Source organism: Phalacrocorax aristotelis, chromosome 8 (assembly GCF_949628215.1).
Source record: "Phalacrocorax aristotelis chromosome 8, bGulAri2.1, whole genome shotgun sequence".
NCBI classification, from domain to species: Eukaryota; Metazoa; Chordata; class Aves; order Suliformes; family Phalacrocoracidae; genus Phalacrocorax; species Phalacrocorax aristotelis.
The window spans coordinates 737,083-758,483 of NC_134283.1; the positions used below are offsets into that span (position 1 = coordinate 737,083).

Sequence of the window (21,401 nt, forward strand, 5' to 3'; positions counted from 1 at the left end):
CAGTCCCTAAAAGCAGTTACAAACATCATCTTTGCAGCTAAACACCGCCCCGGGGTTCTCACGCTGTGCCCGTCACGTCCTCTGAGGTGACCTGTGGAGCAGCAGTGGGAGGAAGGCTGCCCCTTCCCAAATCGCACCCTCCCCTCACCCGTTTTGCCATCAGAGGGCTGACTCCAGAACCCCCGTCCCTCCTTTCCCAAGGAGCCATCAGCTTAGGCACAGCCAAGAGCATCGCTCCGTGACGTCTGCAGGGACCGAACCGTTCAACATCCAGGTAACAGCGCTCACAAAGAGAGTGGGAGTCTTCAGAAAGATAAATCAAAATAGAAGTTGGGAAAGCACCCGTTCCTGCCCCATAATCCAGCAAGGCCTCCAACAAGACACACGGCTTTTAATACCCCCAGTATTTTGAATAGGGAAAATTGTAACAAAAACACCATGTTTTACCTCTTGGCATGCTACGTTTAAATGGAAGGCTGTAGGGTTTTTTTTTGTTTCCCCATCTTTTTTTGAATTTTAAAATGCAGAACTCCCACTGGGCACCATCAGTAGTAAAAAACCCAAGGCTCTATCTGACGCCCTCCACCCACGTTCTCCTAGGCCCAGCGGCGGCGAACTTCAGTGGGGGCCCGACCAGCACGACCCACGGAGCCCTCGGCGGTGGTACACCCACAGCCTCCCTCCCCACTCCCACCACCCTCACCAGCTCCAGCTGGAGAAGGCACAGAACGAATTCAGCAGCAGATGAGAACTTTGCTCCCAAACATCCTGCTGGGCAGTTTGCTTCTATATAGGTGGTACCTAAACCTCTGAAGGTCCAAATCCTCTGCAAAGCTCTGCAAGGCACCCAGCTCCTCCTACATGGACCAGGGTGGGCAGTAGGGAGGGAGCTGGTTGGCTCGTGCGCTCTGCTTTCTGTAATAAACCACACTTGGGTACTTCTCGTTTGGCCTCAGCAGCTCAGCAGACTGTGTCGCTGCACTGTCCCTGCCTTGGCACACCAGAAGAGGCCCAGCCGTGCTTTCAGCAGAGGACAGAGCTCAGCAGACAGCTCTATCACACCGAAGACCAGTGACAGGGACAGCGCGTAATCCACAATCTCCAGAGGATGCCCAGTGCTTCTTGCCAAATCTCATCAAAAGCATCTCGCTAATCGTTGCTTTGCACTTCACGGGCTTTGCACCCAGAAGCAAGAGGCTGAGAAAAAGATGGCTGAAGGAGCAAAAACCAGAGCCCCAACATCCAGCTCCTGCCTGAAGTAACCAGAGAGTTTCACAGCCCAGCACCACTTGGACTAAGTGGAAGGAAATCTCAGCTCCAAAGAAAGAGCGCCTATCACTTCAGAGACGCAAAGCGATGCTACTCAGAGAAGCATCGATGGAGAAGTGGTTGGTGGGACACCCCCCATAGCATTGCCAACGAGAGGAAGACCTTGCAGGGAGCTTCTGGCAACCAGGTCTGCAGCCCTGGGCACAGCTGGGAGATTTCAAGCGAAGAGAAGGCAGTTGTGCCACCCCCCAGCCAGCCAGCGCTGTGCAGAGCAGAGCTCAACCCTCCTCCACAGCGAGCTCTGAGCAATCCCCCGGGCGCTTCCAGAGCTTGGCTCCATTGCTCAAACATCTGCAGCTCCAGGTGAAACCACTGCAAGCCCGCCATGAAGGGAGCTTTTCACGCAGGGCTGCGCTGGCACCAGACCCGCCACCTGGGGAATTCCCAGGATCTCATGCAAACCTCCAGGACTTCCACACCGCTCAAAATAAAGAGGAAACAGTGGAGAGGCTGGTTAAAATAAGGCAACCAGGGAAAAAACCTGTGGCAGTTCCTTCAGACAGACACCACTATTGGCCAAGTAACTGGCTTCTGAAATAGCAGAGGGGCACAAAGCGTTGACCATGCTCCCAGAGGCTGGGCATCCCGTGCCAGCACGCAGCACCTCCTGCTCCCCACACAACAGTGCAGCAAGCAAAGGGCACAGGCTAGCAGCAATGCCTGGTGCCAGACCTCTTCTCCCTTCTGCGAGCCGTGCAGTATTGCCACAGAACTCATCCCGGTCCTCCTCCAGCATCAGCCCGTCGTGAGGCGCCGCACACTTCTCTTCCACCGCCCTTACTCCTTGGCCAGTAATGCAACCCAGATGCTGGCACGCTCATCCATGCCGCCTCTCCCTCCAGCTGCGCTTCAGAATCAGTGCGATGCCTACAGGAGCTCACCCTGAGGATGGTGTTCAAAACACACACCTGCCTACAGCCTCATACATGGCTCTGCTTAGACTTGGACTCTCTTAGGACTACAAACCCTGGCCGACATGACCAGGCTTCCTCCACGCCAGCGCTCTGTGTTCCAGAAGGCAGCAAAACCAGGAAGGATGAAAAGATGTTACAAAATGGAGACCAACCAGCCTCGTTTCTCCAGTGCCGGAGCACAGGTCTCCAGCAGGGCCCACCCGCCGGGAGGTACCAAGGTGCTCTGGCTGACTCCTCTGCTCCCCGGCTGCCCCAGCCCACCCGCGTGGCAGGTACCCCCACCCCACAGCAGGGCCGACGCTCATCGCACGCATTGCCCCAGTGAAAAACCCAGCTCAGACAAGGAGATTCACCTCTTCCCTCCTCCCCCACCCCAACAACGGTCAACCGAAGCGGGGCGCTGGGCACCCGCAGCGATCCCACGGAGCAAGGCCTACAACCAACGCAAGCGGTAACTGCAGCCGTGCAGAGGCAGGGGAACAGGACCCTGCCGCGCCGCCTGGACGCGCAGCGACGCACAGCTACTGCACGACACTCGGCCACTGGCCGCGGCCCGGCTGGGTTCACGCCTGCCACCTTACTACTAACGCATTACCCCAGCTGCCTCCCCCCTCTCCAAGGTGCCAGAACAGAACTCCCCAGCACATGCAAAGCGCTGGGAAAACAAGCAAGGCCTACAGCGTGAATTAATGCTCTGCCTACGACGTGGATAGAGGAGAAGCGGACACCCTTCTCTAAGGACTGCAGTGCAATCATGGCTAGAGCACTGCAGCCCCGGATAAGAAGGTATTTATGTACCAGAAAGTAGTGGGAACAAAGTGTAACAGCTGTGAATTATCTGGAAGGCGGGGGGGGGAGGAATGGAGAAAGTAACAAAGAACAAAATTTAAGGATGTAACAATGCTCTGGGAATTTAAGACACATTATGATTTTTCATAATTAACCCCCACTTACAGTCTCTGCATGAGAACTATGTATTATCCTATTTCATACTCCAGCTGAGGCAAACATTTGGTGGCTTGCCCAAAGTCAGCATCAGAGCTAAAATGGATCTTTTGACTTCCAAACAAGCTCACAGTGTTAAGCTGCTTTTAACTGTCTCTACAGAAGATGAAAAACAGCAAGAAGAAAGGAACTGGCGAAGGAACTATGTAAGACTAAAAGGGACAAAATTAACAGGAAAAAATTAAAGAGGAGAAATTCAGGCTCTGACGTCTGAAGGAGCTTTCGAGGAGCAAATGCTGGGGTGCTGCAGACCTGTCTCCCAGAGGAAAGGCCGGAGCTCCCACTCCTCAAAACCGGAGGTGGAAGCACTGACTGCAGCAAGCTGGGGGACACGGTGAGCCCTGCCAGGCCTGGTGGGACCCATCGGGTGCCCTCGCCTCCAGCGGCTGAGCCCAACGCCGCCCTGGGCTCCTGCCATCCCCTCGTCACCAGCACTGCTGGGGAGGGGAGCCCCGCTCCCAGCCCCACCGGTGCCGGCTCAGCCCCAGCGGCCCGCCACTGCCCCGCTCCCCCGCGTAGCTGCACGTAAATCACGCCGGCTCTCAGCCCGCAGCGTGCGTTACGCTGGGGGGCCGGGGGCGCCTCGCATTAGACACCAACAAAGCAGAAGGTTAATTTGAAACTCTCAGCCCCGCTGCTGCGAGCTTGTCTCTCCCTCGCCCTCCCTCCTCGCTCTCCTTTCTGTGCAAAGCCTGACATCTACAGTTCTGTCTGGCACAGTCAGGGGCTGCCGATGGGAACCGCACGCAAGGACAGCGGCCAGCCGCGCTCCGCTCCTCCGGGCAGCCCACGGCCGCTCAGCAGGCTTTCGCTCGCGCACATGCCAGCGGGCACAAAGCGACCTCAGACGGGCTAGGGGACAGGCTGGGAGCAAAGACCACCCCGGCAATGCTGCCTGGTGGTACCGCTTGTCAGTGGGCTCCGAAGCACCAGCAGCCACCGCACACCGCTGAAGCTCATCCGAGGCCAGCTCCCGCCGCTGCACATTGACATCTAACACTGTCAAGCAGAGCAGACCTAAGGAGAGCTCTGGCCTCGTGGCGTCACCTCCACAGACAGACTGCAGGAACTCAGCGCACCCCAGCGCTGCAGGGGCAGCCTTTCTGCTGCGCTTCTGGAGGTGTCCGAGGGTCTGCAACACAAGAGGGACAAGTGAAACGCACAAGCTGGTGTGCACAGCCTGAATCCTGAATGTGTCCATGCCGCAGGAGCAGCTCTGGTTGGCAGACCCCGCCACTCACAAATGCGTGCCTAAGACACCAAGCAGCTCTGTGCTTCAGGCACTGCCCCTGCTCATTCTTCTGAACTAACCTCCAGGCCTGCTAGCACGTTCGTCCATTACACTGTATCTCACCAAAAATACCTTGGTGAAGAATCCCCAAGTCTGCATTATCCCAAACAAGGTGCACCTGACTGCAACTCAGCTGGCTGTGCCTCTGCACCCCCCTCGCCTCCCCCTTCTTCACTAAACTCTATTACAACAAGAAGGAAAGACCAAAAACCTACGAGCCCATCACCAGACGTCACAGCCATTCAGGAAACCCAGCAATCCAACCTAGCAGGATCAAGCACATCATCGTGATGTTACTATCAACATTTAAGTACGTGCTCTGAATTCTGCAGTGAGCATCAGCCTGTCTGCACAAGACAGTCAGCGGCAGTGTGGTGAAAGGAGGGTTAAAACTGCTGCTACCGAACCAAGCCAATGAGCCATTTTGGAGCTAGGCTACCACCGGCCAGGGAAGCGTGGCGGCGAGTCCGAGGCAACGCAAGGCGGGGCGCAGGGTGCTTTGCTGCCACTGCTGGGGATCCGAGGGGTCAGGAACAGCTCCCAGAGCATGCCTGTTCCCATCCTCCCCGAGGAGGGACCAGCTCTCCAGCAGGCACACTTGGGCCATCAAACTAAACATTTACTAAGAGCTAACGTGCTACAGGCCCTGCAGGCTCCACTTTCCCAGATACCGGGCGGGGGGAGGACGGGAGAAAACCTTTTACCAGAACTGCCATGCACATTGTCTGCTCTAGCATCACCAACAAGCGAAGGAGCCCGCGCAGCTCAGCCCTCACCAGATTTAAGACCCAAAACCCTGGGCACTACAGGGACAGCATCCCTCTGCTCCCCAGCAACAAGCAGCACACAATTCAAAATACCGGGAAATGTCTGTTTTGGGGGGGGGGGAAGAGATATTGCTGCTCTGCTTTGCCTTTTATTAGCAAGAGGCATGTTTGGCACTTGTGACATAATGAAATTACAATCAACAGCTAAGTGTCTTTCTCCCAGCAGCAAACTCAAGGGCAAAGCAGGGTGGCTGCAGCCTGCCAGCGGCAGGGCTCCTCAGCACCCAGACCGTCCCACCGTCCTTCCACCTCGCTGGTCGCCCGGGCTCGGCCCCACGCAGCCGGGACCCTCCTCAGCAGCTCCCAGGACATGCCGGGAGCCGCCCGTCAGCTGCGGCCTGCACGGCTGCTGGCACAGGCCTCCCTTCCCGACACCCCAACCGAAAAATAATGTCAGGTGGGAATGAACTTCAAGCTGTGTTTACAGCCTGCCTCGGGAAACACACACAGCGCACACCTGACGCAGAATACCACCGCTCTCCAGCCGGCGTTGCTGTGGAGATGAACACCCACCTCCCGCACCGACAGATGGACACGTCTGTCCAGTGGAGCCAACGAGGAAGCGCTGGAAAGCACTTGCTCCTCGCCAGCACAGTGGGACCTGAGCAAGACCCGCAGCACCTACGGCGGGAAGGAAAAACACCGACACGAGGAGGCCGGCGCGGCCTGCTCCCCACCAGTGGCACGGGGCAGGAGCATGCTGAGGCTTCCCGGTCCAGTGGGATCCCCAACCCAGCGGCGAGGACCGCCACCTCCCCGGCAGCAGGGGAAGCCCGACTCATCCACCCTGGGGTTTGGGGATTTTTTGTTTCGGGTTTGTTTTTTTTTTTAAAAAAAAAAACTAGCTGGAATTCATCTATTTCTTCAATCCCTGCCTACACACAAACCCAACCTCAGGAGCAAACAAAAATGCATGAATCGCAGATCAGAGACAAAGCAGGAGGCGGGACGGGCGGCCCTGCTCCCTCCTGCCCTCACCTCACCCCACAGAGCGAGGCGGTTATATTTAGGTACCGCCACGGTCTGCGGTGCCGCGGCCCCCCTCGGGCACGGCGCAGAATGCAGATTTTCCAGACAACAGACCACAACAGCTCCGTCAAAACCATTAGAGGCTGCAGCGCCCAGGCCTGCGCACAGATGTTTTGATTCCCACTCTCCTGCCACGACAGCCCTCGACAGCCCCGTCGCTCCTGCGCTGCCACGCGCTGGACACCCAGCCCAAATTTCGGCCGGCGAGGGAGGGCGGGAGGGAAGGGCAGCCCCGCTCCCCACTGAGGGAGCTCCTCTCTCCCCTCTCTCCCATCTCCCCTTGCTGCCTTCCCCCAGGGCCAGCAGGGCCAGCCTCCCCCAGGGGCTCCCAGAGGGGCGTGGGGGACGCCCCACCGTGAGGAAGCAGAAGCAGCGGTAGGGGACAGCCCCCACGGGTGCCCCGCTCCAGCCCCAGGGGCCTCTCCCAGGCCGAAGCCCCAGCAGTCGGACAGGCACGGCCCCGCAAGCGGGCGAGGGTCCCGCACGTGGCCGGGCCGGGGGGAGCAGGTGGCACCTGGCTTTGTTTGCGGCCCACCTCTCCTGCGGCCAGACGCGCCCGCCGGCACGTGGCCCCCGAAGCCACACAAAGGCCAAACCTCGGCCGCGCTCCGGTGAAGGGAAGCGGGGAGCCGTGAAACACTCGGCCTCTTCCCAGCCCGACCCTCCCAAACCGCAGCGATCTCTCCAGCGCAAACACACCTCCAGCTGCGGCACCAAGCAGGGCCGGTGCGCGCACCGCCGCCGCCACCGCCAGCACCTACGAGAAGATGGTTGCTGGAAACTCTCCCACCGCAGACGAGCGAGTCTGACACCGGCGGCGAATCGCTCACGCGAGGGAGTCGAGCCCCAGCAGAGCACAGTGTGTGAATAAAGTTGAGGTAAAAGCCGGTCGTCATTTGTCAGTTTCTCCATGCAACATTGTTACTAGTATTATTATTACTACTGTTGTTATTTTGGAAAGTGGAAGGAAGCGTTAATGGGGAAGCTAACGCAGCCAGCCATATGTCCCTCACTTTGGGATTCAGCGAGCCCCGCTGAAGCCGTTCGACTGCTGGCCAGGCCCGAAGTAAATCTGCTCCTCTGCGCTGCTCCCGGCCTCCAGCACGACACCGACGGGAACCGGGGCGGGGGGTCAAAACAGAGAGATGAAAGAAGGACACGCGCCTCTGCTTTTGTCAAAGCGGCCGCCGCCGGGCCCTGGTTTGACAGCAGCCACGACAAGGCCAGGCGAATGTGCCAGGCGTGCGGGGCCGCCCGCGCCGCCGCCGCCCGCCCGAGCAGCACCTTGGCTCGGTCCTGCGGGAACAAAAGGCAGCGCGGGGCGGGAGGGAGGGTACGGCACGGGGCTCCCGCAGCCGAGGGCCCGCGCCGCTGCGAGCCGCACCGCTGCCGCGTGGGAGAGGGGCCCGAGCGAACTTCCTGCTGCCCACTCCTCCCGAAATGACCGCGCTTAAAATGGAAAGGGGGGGGAGGAAACACAAATACAGCAAAGCAACCCCTGCGTCCAGGCACGGAGCTCCTCTCCCCTCTAATATGCCTTTTGTTTGCTTTTGTTTCTGGCCGAAGGCGGCCTGCGGAGCGGGACCCGGGTGGGAGGGCGGCTCGGGAAGCCGGGTCCCCGCACCGAGGCCGGCGCGGGAGGAGAGCCCTCGGCCGGGGGGGCAGAGCGGGAGCCCCGGGCCCAGTGCTGCAGGCCGGCAGGGAGCCCGGCATGGCCCTGCTGCCGCCCGCGGGGGCCCGGGACGCCCCGTTCTGCAGCCGCCCCCCACCCGGCCACCCCCCAGCCTCTGCCCGTGCTGCAGCCGAAAAGCCACGCTCGGTCTTGCGCTTAATGCCGGACCAGACAGTGCTCCCTAATGAGGGAGCATTACAATCAGCTTGTAATGCTGAATTTTTAATGCTGCCAAGGGCTCTGTTACATAATAAAGGGGGAAACGGGAGCAGAGCGCGGCTGGCGGGGTGGCCAGCTCCCCCCGGGCCGGCGCAGGTGGCGGCCCCGGCCCACCGGCCACCCCTCGCGCCCCCTGACCCGCCGCTTACCGCCAGCGCCGTGGGACGGGCCGCGCTCGGCACCCATCGGAGCTCCTGCCCTGCCGGGAGGGTTGCACAAACTTTCCTCAAGTGCGTGGACGGGTGATGCCAAAACGCTCGCTCTCCTCTCCGCCAGAGCTCGGCCGGGAAATGGTTTAAAAGCAAAGTTCACGAGCATGTTAACTGCATGCTCTCGTATGTTCCCGCACATACAGGCTGCGCTGCTCCTCTCGGTAATACCCTAAGACTGTAAATCTATAACCACTGCAATGATTTAGTGATTAAAAACATGATAACATATTGTGTAACTGCAAACCACAGAATCCCTGCCAACTCTCCTCCAAGATACAGGAACAAAAATACAGAAAATGTGTTGCTCACAGCAGTCTTCCTAAACTCAACGGAAAGATTTTAATAATAATAATAATAATGAAAAAAAAAAAAAAAACACACAACCTAGAGATCAGAAAAAGGCTGGATACAATGCAAGGCTGGGAAAAAAATTAAAAGAGAGTTTTAAATACGATTCTTGCTCTAACAAATTACAATCTAAACATGCCTCTCTTTTTTCTCTTTTTAAGTTTGTCGTAACTGGAATAACTGGTCTTGTGTGATGTCTTGCATATTCAAAGTGCTTTGTAATAGGATACGGAGACCAAACCTTATTTGCCTAAACTCAATGGGTTTTATTTTTTCCCCCTCTTCCCCCCCCCCCCCAATTTCTTTTCCTTTTATTTTCCCTCCTCCCCCCCTTCTCCCCTAACGGGGAGGGGGGGGGGGGGGGGAAGCAGAAGGAAGAGAGGACTTTAAGCTGTAAGGAAAATACCTGAAAGGGGAAGCTGCAATCTGTAATATGGCGAGGAAAGCCAAATATTATATATGTATTTTTAAAGGCAGCTGTGGGAGTTTTGGCCTCTAAGCAGCCAACTTGACCCCATTCTCTCTATTCTCTTATTTCCCCCGTTGCAGGATTCCTGCACCTTCAGTCGGATTCGAACTCAATGTGACCCTAAGGAGGGAGTCACCGAGCCTCCAGAAAATTGCTCCATATTAAACAGGAGCAAGAAGAGGCGAAAGACAGACAGACGGCCGAGGAAGGGACACGTATATATTACACATCCGCACAAAGTACAAGACATACCCGAGAGCAGCTTCAAGCACAGCTTGAAACAGAAACAGACCTTTCTGGGAATCAAAAACTAATATTTTTCTTTTTTAAGAAGAGCGGGGGGGAGATAGTTTAACGATTAAAAAAAAGAAAACACAAAAAACCAAAACCAAACCCCGCAACCCAAATTATAAATAATTCACGCTAAGAAACCTGCGTGTGCGTGCTGCACGCGTTATCTGCCCGGCCGTACGCGTCCCCCACGCAAACACACGCTCTCCTCCGAGGGTTAGTTTCAGGAGAGCACGAACCGCCTTCCCTCCGAGGGCGAGGAGCACAGTTTATTCAGAGGAATCAATAGGAAAGAGCATTTGCAAATATTTAGATAAGCGCCGTGCGATTCAGCATTAAGTAATTAAAAACTGAAACTGAGAAAGGGGGGATCGGCCTACGGTGGCGTTTGCTGCCTTCACCTCTCCCATCCCCCTAGCCGCATTCTTCCCAAAACTGAGCCTGCCCGCGGAAAACAAAAATCGTAATTACTCTGGCTCGCCAGGCCGCTGCGGGGCACTCCGGGCCCGGCCCGGCCGCCGCCGCCGCCGGCGCAGTTTTAGGCACTTCTTCGCCCCTTTGTTTTGCAGCGCGTCACCGGCGCGGAGCGCCCGGGGGCACCGGGGCGGGGGGGGGGGGGGGCGCCCGCCCGGGGAGCGCCCGCGCGCAGCCCCGCGCGGAGCCCCGCATCGCCGCGCGCGGAGCCCCGCATCCCCGCGGGGCCGGGGCCGGGCCCCGCCGATCGATGCCCGCGCCCCGCCGCGCACAAAGCCGGGCAGCGCCGCGCCCGCTCCGCGCCCGCTCCGCGCCCCGCGGCCATGGCCGGCGGGCGGGGCGGGGGGGGGCTCCGCGGGCGCGCAGCGGCCCCCGCGGCGCCGGCACCTGCGCGTCCCCGGCGGCGGCGGCGGCGGCGGCGGGGCTCCGGGACGGCGAGCGGCACAAAGTTTGCTGGGGGATCCGGGGCGGTGGGTGGGAGCGGGCGGGAGGGGGGGCCGGACCAGCCCCATGCAAAGCAGCCCGGGCGCCCCGAGCAGGAGGAGCCCGAGCGGGGGACAGGGCAGAAAAGTTGCCACTTACGCGGTCGCTGCTCCGGCGGCGGCGGCGCTTTTAATCCCGGGCGGCGGCGCGGGGGCTACAGATCCCATGCAGGCTGCGGCGGCTGCGGCGGCAGGAGCGCGCTCCGCGGAGGGGCCCGGGGCAGCAGCAGCGGGAGCCGGGGGCAGCAGCCGGAGCCGAGCGGGAGCCGCCGCCGCCGCCGCCGCTGCCCAGCAGCAGCATCGTTGTCGGGGAGTTTGCAGCCCCCCGGAGAGAGGGGGCCGCGGGCGGCGGCAGCAGCAGCGGCGGCGGCGGTCGGGTCGGGGCGGAGCGGCGCGGAGCGGCGCGGCGCGGAGCGGAGCGGGCGGCGGGGCTGGCGGTCGCCGGAGCAGGAAGCGCCCGGACTCAGATCTGATGATTGGGAAGAAAAAAAACTCTTTGGATCTTTATTCTGCTAATTAGTTTCCTGCAAAAAATGGCTGATTAGTGCAGTGCGCATGTGCCTCATTACCCAGGCACGACGGGAAGGGCTAATTAGCCACCTTCTGGATCAATAAGATTCAGCCCAGGCGGCGGGGGAGGGAGCGAGCGAGCAGGAGCGGGCGGGGGGAGCGCGGCGGCGGCGCCGCACCGAAACTTGGGGCAAGCGGCCGGCCCCCAGCCCGCGGCGGGGGGGCTCCGCTCCGCGCCGCTCCGCGCCCTGCCGCGCAGCGCCGCGCCACCAGGGTGGGAGGGAGGGAGGGGGCGGGCCGGCTCCGCACCGCCCGGCTCGGCTCCGCACCGCACCGCACCGCTGCGCACCGCTCGGCGGCGGCGGGGCGCTCCGCGGGGCCACCTGCCCCCGCGCCCCGGGCGGGGCCGCGCCGCCCCGCGCAGGGCAGGGCCGGCCCGGGCCGACCCCCGCCGCCGCCGAAGTTTCCCCGGGAGGAGCCGGGAAAGTTGCGGCCGGCAGCGAGCGCAACTTTGTGCCGCCCGGGCGCGGGGCGGGCCGCGGGCGCGGAGCGCGGCGGAGCGGCCCCGCGGCGCAGCATCCCCGCGGCGGCGGCCCCGCAGCCCCCCGCGCTCCCGTGCAAACTTTGCGGCCACCTTTCCGCGCGGGACAGCGGATCAATGCGGCCGCGCCGGCAGCCGGGCTACAGGTTTCACCAGCCATCGCTGGCAACAGCTTTGTCATTTTCTAAAAATAAGAAGCTAAAAGTTATTGTAGAAGAAGGGGCTTTTTTTGTCCCCTGCACAATATGCCTTTTGTGAGTTTAATGCCATTCCGGGGCTCTCTATAGCCCCGGACAATGGGGAACTCCAGGAGGCGGCTGTGCCTCTGCCTTTTTTCTTTCTTGCTTTCTCTTTTCTCCCCCCACCCCCTCCTCTTTTTTTTCCCCCCCCCTTTTTTTTTTTTCTTTTTTAGGAAAGGATGCAACATTCCTCCAGTCCCAACAGAACCTCTGGTTTGATTAAATAAATATTTCTCTAGCCTTACGGTAACATTTTTCACTTTCTGTTTGGGTCCATCTGCGATTATTACTCAAAATTTTTGTTTCCAGCAGCTCTTCCCTCCCTGTTCCAGCCCTGCCGAAAAACGTAGATGATCGCTGGGAATGTGGCATTTGAATTTTAGGAGAAGGTGAACCAGTAAAGAGCCTCTCTCCAGGCTTCAGGAATATGTTTTCTTCATCTTTCTGTAAGAGATTATTTTATTACTGGCAGAAATGCAGCTGAATTAAATCATCTCTCTTGAAAATCTAAAGAAGCTTTTCAAATTGCTTTTTTTTCTTTTTTCTTTTTTTTTTAAATTATTTTTAATAGTAAGCCAAATAATTAACTTCCTGGTTTGTTTCATAGCATTGAACAAGGAATGCAGTTGCGGTCAGTTTTTCCATTTGGGAGAAGCTTAATGTAGATGTATTTTATACTGAAAGGTAATAAACTGCATGTTTGTTAGTAAGTATTTTTAATGAAATGTATCAAGCTTTCCATATTTCTTTACGTGGGGGTAGTCATTTGAAATGTTGACAAGTCCCTTTAGTGGGATGGGGGGATGAAAGAGGAGGACGGATTATTAGAAATGTGAAGAAGGGCTGTACTAGTTGATACAGTACTGGAGGTGTCTGGCATTTGGGAGATACTCACAGGTTTTAAGAATCAAGGTTTAATATGTGCCATGGTTATTTGAATATTATAAATGCAGCACTGGTGTGTCCTGTTACGATGCGCATGCTGTGTAGGAGTTCTTACGGTTTGTTAAATGGATAGACTCTGGTGCGTTACCAGTTTGCCTTTAAAAGCTGCCCTTAAAAATTCGTCAGTCCTTGCTCAAAATATGTTTGTCTAGCTCTGGAAGAATAATTGTTAACATTACTTGCCCTTCCCCCCCCCCCCAAAAAAAAAAAAAAAAAAGGCAAACCAACCCCAAACCTAACAAAATCAGCACCAAGCAGAAAAAGAAAGAAAGAAAAAAAAAACAAACCCCAGACCAGCAAGCCCTGGGGCAGGCAGGATTTTTCAGGGCAGCTTGGTGCACTATCTGTAAAGGTGCATGTAATTTGTAATTGTTGTTCTTGCTGAATATGAAACAAACGTGTTTGGATGGTGAAGTTGAGGCGAGAATAAAGTAACCCTTGTCTTTTAGTACTTGGTTTAACTCAGAAGAGGTGCATATTTTCACCAGAGGCTGTAGATCCGGTGGACCGGTCTGAGAATGGGTGCTGCCTATGTACACACTTTTTGGAGAGCAAAGAAAAAGTAAACATTGCGGAGAAGGTGGCAAGCAAATCTAGTAACTCTGTCGATACTCCAGACACAGGCACCTTCGCAGGAACATGTGCAAACGCAGGGTCTGGTAGCCATGTACGTTTCCTTTGCATTTGCATCGCGAATTCTAGTTTTGTGTTGCTGTCCTCTAATTTCCCATGACAACATATGGATTCCATAAATGCAAACATGCCGGAGTGCATCTGTCTGGGTAGTTAACACAAACCAAACATCCCCCTTTTCGGCGATTCTGCTGTTCCTCCGGCCGTGCTGCGCTGTGCCCTCCTGCGACAGCCTCTCGCTGCTCCTGCATTCTTGTCCTTTCATGCTCCCGGGGTGATCCCGAGTGCCCCGAAAGGGAGGAGGGCAACGGGCGCTGGGGTCAGAGGCGCCGGGACCGGGACCGCGGCCGCGCCCAGGAGCGGAGAGGTTAAGCGGGTAGAGGGGAGCGCGCCCTGCAGCCCCCCACCCTCCTGGGAGCTGGGTCCAGCCCAGGCTCTGCGCTGGGGTCAAGTCCTAGGACACCTTCCCTCCCCTCCTGGCAAGGGCAGGGGACGAGGCCGCGAAGGGATGCAGCCGGCTGAGCGCATGGCAGAGGTCTGCCCCTCGTCCTGAACGCAGCTGCCCAGGGGCTGGGGAACGGGAGAGTTCCCGTTTCCACCAGGGTGCAAAAGTGGGTGGTGAGGGGGGGTGTGTGTCTGGAGAGAGGGAACGGACAAGTGACGGCTGCAGGACCAGCCAGATAAACCACTGTGCAAACACCAAATCCAAGGAATTAAGGAATAATTTGTACAGTAATAGTTAGGTGCGATTACATATACGTGCACGCGTTTCTCTTCTAGAAAATTTACTTCCATTAAGATTTCTTTGTTCTAGGCAAAAAGGCAATCCAGTTGCTAAAATATAAGGAGGGACTACCCTTGCTTTAATTAGAAATCTCGATACAGCCTCATCTGTAATACTACGGGTGCCTCTTGCTTCTATATATGTATCTCCACACGTGCATAGATAGGATTTTTGGTTCAAATAGCTTTTAATGTGCTTAGTAGAAAGAAGCTCTCGGTATCAGATCTGCAGGGAAAATAAGACTGATTTTTCCCATAGGAAACTTGTTAAAGATGCAGTTGAATTATTAGATTAACCCTATTTTTTTTTTTCTCACAGCACATCTGATATATTTGCATAGAATCATATAGTTTCATTTAGATGTTATTTTGAACAGATGGAACTAATACTGGTGCTTTAAAGGAAAGTTATTATTTGTAAAAATGTATACAGATTAAGAGGAACAACTTTGAAGCAAAATGTTTTTCTGAGACAGCGCATATGGCTTTCTGGACATAACTTTTAGAAAAGATGGTTGTTATCTTTGACATGTAAAACAGGGATTTTTTCAGGGAGACCGAGTCCTTCTGTAGAAATACGACTCAGCTGCCGAGCGGCTTGGGAGCGGCTCTGTCCTGAGGCAGGAGTGGGCCAGATTTGCTATGGCTGCGGTGAAAGCAGTTGACTATGGTGAATTTTTAGGGAGCCACGACCATATCGCGTTGCTCCGGCACCAGGCTGGCTGCATGCTGCCTCCCTCCACCTGGCACCGGGGGGGAGCTGGGCTAAAGCTCGGAGGTGGACGAGGCCGACTGGACCTGAGGGACTGGTGTATGGGTAGAGGAAGAAAAAAGTTCCAGGGTATCTTTTAAAATTCAGGCTTTAAAAATTATTGGGGGGGTGGAAATCCCACTTAGAAAAAAAAAAAAAAACAAACCTCCATAATATCATCCTCTTATGTAGCTTTGTGCTTCTTGAAATATGTCTGAAGAATTAGAACAAAGCGTAGAAGGCCGGAGTCCTTGAAGGAGCTCCAGATGATAAAGTCTGCCATTCATTTCAAACACAGCGTGCATTGTGAAAACACAGGTCAATTTGAAGGCATTTGTCAGATTTCCAGTTCCCTCTACTCCTTTGCAATGGAAATTTGCAATCAAATCCCTGTACGAGAGTTGGGATGGCTGGCTTTATCAGTTTTTATTACTTTATACTCACAGCATTGTCCAGGTAAGCCATCTTTTCATTTAGGAAGTTTGTCTGCATGAAGTTGCATACAAGAAGGGAGAAGGCTGACGTGAATTAGACTGGAGCAGATGCATTTATTTAGGGGTTTGGAAAGGGGGGAAAGGGCAGGCATCAGCAGCGACTGATTGCAAAGGGCTGTCTAAGCTGCAGAAGCGATCTGATACCATTTAAAGACGCCCAGCAAGAGGCATGGAAAGGGATATTCCAACAGCAGCGTGTTCATTGTTGGGATGCAGAAATGCAGCAGGGCTTAGGCAGAGAGGGCTGGAGAGACGCACTGCTGAGCAATTCTAGCCAGATAACCTGAATTTCTTCTGGAGGCACATACGCATTGTTTAATGGGCAGGGGGCTGCCTCCTTCATTGCTGAGAGATATGTGGGTATGCTCGAGTGGGGTGTGTGTATTTTCCTAGAAGAAATGCATTCTGCAGGATTTGGGAGAGATTTGGGCTGGGGGGAATATCATCTTCTTTTGTCTTCAGTGTATTTCTGGGGTTTTACCCAATTATTAAAAGAAATCTGTCCATCCATTTTGTAATCACTGGACTTACTGTAGCCACTGGGAGTGATGGGGCAGCGGCGGGCTATGCCAGCCATCTCCAAACCTCTGGCTACGTCGCTGTAACCAGGCTGAGTAAATGCCTCTCAAGCCAACTAGCGGATTTTTAACATGAATTTGCTTTTTTTGCAGGCCTTAACACAAGATGAGTAGATGTGTTTGTGATGGAAATAAACACTTGGAATACATCTATATGTTTCCTTGCTTTTTTAGAGAAATGAAGAAAAAAGTCTTGGCATTTAATTAGGACTCACTAACCTGATAAATATTGAACATCGTTTCTTTGCAGGCTGTTCTGTGTGCTCAGAGTACTCTATGGATATATTCCACAATTGCACTTGTTTAATGCCTATATCACCTACATCATGCCTATTGTATTTGTTGTCATCAATGTCACATTTTAATTAAACAATTAAATCACTGTCACAGTAATTTCCCTAGAAAACTATTTTAAATGAAAAATCCCACAATAAATGTTTGGGAACCATCTTAAAAGGGAAAAAGAGGGAAATAAGTTACAAAATAAAATTACAGTTCCTATAGAATTAGAAAGAAGAAAAAAAAAATTTGCGTAGAGCACCAAGAAGAATTCTGGTTTACAGGGTAGCTTCTACAGAAATTCAGAGCGTGTCGCTACAGTGACTAGAACAACCTGTCTTGTCTTGGGGCTAGTCGGGGTCTTCAGGCTGGGCCAGAGGTGGAGGGAGCCTGGCCCAGGGCCCATGCAGCACTGTAGTCGTCCCCCACTATGGGCCAGGGACAAGTGACAGCACTGCAAATCTTTCAGCGCAAGTCAGGTACCAAACACTCCTCAGAAAATAGTCCATCCACCCTCTTCCCCTCCAAATTATTTCAGAATTAAGAGGCCGATTTGCAGAAAAGCCTGCATCAAATTATTCAGTACGTTAGGCACCAATACCAGCTGTACTTACTATATAGTTACCATGTACTCAAAGCCTAAGTAGTAAGCAGTGAGAAATCTGATCTGGCATAGCATCTTTGCTGCAGTTAATCAAAGGGTTCATCTTTACCTCTTTATAAATCTATGCTCTTATTCCTCTAAAACCTGTACTACTTTGCATGGAAAAATCACAAAAACAAGATGCAAAATTCATCAGACAAGATATCTGAAAGAATCATGCTCTCAAACGTACATTCAGGATATTACCTGTGTTTAACATAAGCACATTTGACATTTGCAGCACAGCCTCCGATGCGAGGCATGCTTATTGAGATTCGGATTCCAGCCTGCGATTTCAGCCGGCGATGTACCCTGCAGCTAACCCCAACCCTCCCCTATTAGCCAGCATAGCCGCTTTGATTTGTGCCCTGGGAGGGCTGGGACAGGGAGCTGAGTGCCGGGGAACCGCGGCGATGGCTGGGGGGGTGCGCTCCTCCCTCTGCGCCCCAGCAGGCGCCCAGCCCAGCCCTGCGCCCGGCTGGGGGCCAGCGGACGGGGGGCACGGCCGGGCCGAGGGGGTGCCTCCCACCCCAGCACCCAGCTGGGGGCGGGAATCCCGGGCAGTATTTCTTTTATGTCCGTGCTGCGTTTTTATTGGAATGCAGCTTTGCAGATTGGGTTGTGCCTGGGATGCGTGTGGTTTCTATCAGCCCTGAAGTGTTTTACAGCTGGAGATGATTTGGGGGGGGCACATCTAGCCTGTCCATTTGCAGCCAGGTCTGATGTTTGTCTGCTGCTGTCTCTCCTATTTTTTTCTACGTTGCCTCCATCAAAAGGTGAGATTAGCACTTGGGGGGGGGGAGGGGGGCAATGACGAGGACGATGACACCAGGCCCATCCCTTCCTCCTCCTCATTTTAGTTTGCTTCTTGCAAAAGCAATTTGCCAGTGGATCCTCTTTCTTCCTGCGGCCAAAACAAGCCAGCAGGAATGGCAGAGATACCTGGTGCCGGCCATTCCTGAGCTGGGCAGCCCGAGGCCCTGAAGACGGGCCCGCCGTGGGTAGCTGGTGTGGGGGGAGCCCCTGCCTTGGCCAGCTGGCTCCACCTGTGAGTCTGGGGCACAAGACCTTTACCTTGAATTCAGCCAGCGAACACTAGGCTGGCAAAGCACGCCCTTTATCGGGCCTTATCCGCGGCAGAGCCTCCACCGGCCACCTCTGCAGCTGCCAGGACAGGGCAGACGCTCCCTCGGACCCACCCAGGGCCAGCCTGGCTTTGTCAAGTGAGGCACTCCCAATAAAAGTAACTTTGCTGAGCATATGCAGACAGAAACACATATTTTTATACTCGGTTAAGGAAAGGGGAAAACTGATGAGGTTGCACAGAACCCTCCTCCAGGCAGGAGAGTCTGTGCTGGAGGAAAGTATTGCTCATAATGACACTTAAGCCCAGACACTTGAATGCTAAAGGTTAAACTTACATTCTTCAAGAAAGGGCTCCTTGCCAGCTTGAACTGTGTTGTGTGTTCACTATTGCCTCCTCCTCCTCTTCATCCACTCGCAATCCACTTTTGGCATTTGTTGAAATAACTGAGATTGTGGGGTGGGTTTTTTTTCCCTCCCCTAATGTATGTTTTCTGTGCCAGTCCTCAGCCTTATGTCTGTCACAGGGTTAAAAAAAAAAATATCAGTCTAATGCCAGTACAAAAGTGAAGATTTTTTTCTTCTTAGCTGCAAACTACTCTAGCTTCAATCCAGAAAATACCAACCTAAGCACATTTTCTGTACTCCAGTGACACAGGGCATAGAAGGCCACCCTCTCATTCCTGTCCTTAGCTGAATAACCAGAACGTATATTCTGACAATAAGGCTAGAAAGTTACTATGGCATTAAAACACAGATTGAAAGCCCAATATAAATACAGTAAGCAATAGGGTGGAGAAATAACTTTTGGAGACAATCACCACCAGGGCTGGGGATGAAACTGGTAGCAATGCTTCCAAATGGTCATGCCAAGGAAGGCAAAACAAGGAAGTGCCCACCCAGGAGCAGCACTTTAAGATGAATTTCAGCATAATATGCAGAAACAGACGCGCTGTTCGGATGCTGCATTTAGATCTTAATGATCAAAGAGCACCTTCTCCGTATACTTTCATGCTTCTCCCCAGAGATAGTTGCCATTAAAAAAAGAATAGAAATAACATTGCAGTTGTGCACGGCTTCTAAAGCAGCCCTTTTTACACAGCGTCACGTAGGCTTTCCGCGGAGAATCAAGTCTCAGGTGAAAGCAAGAAACAAGGATCCCTATGTCTCAGCAGCACAGGTAGAGAAGACCCAGACTGGAAGGCTGGATCAAACACTTTGAGGAGGAGCATGGAAAAGAGACAGAGTGAGCTTCAGAAGTCAAATGCAATTTTTATTTGGGTTCAGAGATGATAAAAGGCTAGTGATGTTCATTTTTCCTACTTCCTGCAGCAAGGGAACGGGGGGTTGCGGTGCTCCGCATGCCTTTAAACAACAGCTCACTGCAGTGTATTTCTTGGCACAGCCCTAATTGTATCTCCTGGTCCCAGTGGAAGTTCACACTTTTTAATATCTCTTATTGCTTCTGCAACTGCTGCCACTAGTCAGCAATCACAAACAGGAAGCCGTGACTCAGCAGAGCCATAACCTGCGGGCCCACAGCGGCCGGAGGAGAGGGAAGATCCTGCAAAACACCCGCGAAGGGCCCGCGGCGGCCAGGCACCACTCTGGGCCGCGTTGCGCGACTGGTGGACGGTCTGACCCGTGAAGGTATCGGCAGACACGGTTCCTAATTCACCACTTCAGCTTACACCAACCCCGGGAGATAAGGGCCCTGGTGCTGCTCCAGGCCTGAGCTCAGTGGGAGAGGTTTCCTGAAGCTGGTCCCCCAAGCATGGGGCTGTCATGGCAGGGCGAGAGAGGACAGGGACACCGGGACCAGCCCCAGGTTTGGTTGCCCATCTGTGCGCCAAAAAACAGGTTTTTTTTTTTTCCCCTGTTAGAGAGATTCACGGCAGAGGAGGAAGCCGGCGACCCCTCAGCCAGGAGACACCAGCGTGACCCCGTTTTCACATCAGCGGCGCCCAGGGCTTGGCCGCACCATGTCTCACGTAGCACGGGGAGCAGATGATCTATTCCGAGCCTGGTTTCGTCTGTTTTCTAACTGTATTTAGCAGCGAGTTTACTCCAGACTGAGCCTGCGTGAGTAAGTGTGTATGTAAGGGCTGAGGATTGGCTGCGGCAGGCAGAGGGTTTGCTGAAAGGCTTGTTAAGGAAGCACTACTGACCATGCAATCCAATTACATAATGCTTCAAAAAATAACCGTGCTGGGAGTCGTGTCTGGGCAGCGCGTTTCGGCAACAGAAAGAGGTATCAAATGTCTGTCTTCCAACCCAAAGGCTGATAGTATATTTGTGCCACAATCTGACACTGTGCCTTGGCCGTAAACTGCTCTAAAGAGGAAACTTGCTTCCAGGGGAAATGTCTGCTGTTCCCTTTCAAGGCAGTGCTGCACCCTGCAGACCAACGTTATTTGAGTCCTTGTAAAATTACCACTAATCTCTGCACTCAGGATGCCTTGCATTTTATGGGTACTTGCTATGACAGCAGCTTTGTTTTCTGGGGTAAAGGAAAGTGCTGAGCAGGGAGAAGCAGGCACCTGGCCATCAGCCGTGGCTATGGGGGTGTTTTCCCCAGTTTTCTATCCTTGCAGTTTCTCTCTGCCGCTCCAGAAAGGACAGACGTATGGATGATACACAGTTATCATACTATCACGCCTGGAAAATGCCTGAAAAAATACCCTGTTCTGCCTGGAAAAAAATATGGTCCCTGTCCCAGGCAGGAGCCTACAGTGCTGTGCATGTCCTCCTCAGATCAATGACGAGGGAGGGGACTGGAGGACCAGCCTCCCAGCCGGACTGGGCAGCTCAGTCCACACGTTAAGTTTGGGATGACTGGGGATTTAGAAAACCCCGTCTCCAAGCAGTGCAGGTAGTTTTTATCATAGTTACTAATTTAACTGCTAGGCTGCTCTGAAAAGCATCACAGAAAAGGCACATTTCTAGTGAATGAGGAAAGAGCAAACTAAGAACAGTCTTGGCACGTTGCAGAGCTTTCTGTACCTGAACTTGTGTTGTTTAGCTGCTGGGAACGCTTCACACAAAGTAAGCCAGCTTGTACGCTTGCAACAAACGCCTGGATTTTAACCTGTTCCCGGCCCGGGGAGCAGCAGAGCTGCCCGGCTCAGCCGGCCTGGCTGGCAGCTGCGGCCCCTCCACCAGAGGAGAGGAGGGGACCCCTCGGCACCTCCCGCCCAGGGCTCTCACCGGCCTCACCTGGGCTCTTCCAGCAAGGGAGGGGGTGAAGCAGGTCTGCTGCAACCACCGCCTGGAAAATCGACAAAGGCTACCTCCTTTGATCTGCCAGCGCTGCCTTCCAGAGCGGGCACTGCGCTTTAAAGCTATGATACGGGAGAGACG

General features: G+C 54.5%; 1 protein-coding gene across 4 annotated transcripts in view; it reads right to left on the reverse strand.

Moving 5' to 3' along the window:
* Positions 1–21,401, reverse strand: part of ZFHX3 (zinc finger homeobox 3) — a 678,088-nt gene that overhangs the window by 163,677 nt on the left and 493,010 nt on the right. Inside the window, exon 1 of one of the 4 annotated variants that reach the window (XM_075101072.1) lies at positions 10,663–11,226. The exons of 1 other annotated variant lie outside the window; for it this stretch is intronic. The gene's annotated coding sequence lies outside the window, so the exon portion shown is untranslated. Of the gene's footprint in view, positions 1–8,435; positions 8,697–10,077; positions 10,183–10,662; positions 11,227–21,401 lie in introns of those variants that run through there. 2 more of the 4 variants (XM_075101076.1, XM_075101075.1) reach the window with 2 other exon arrangements.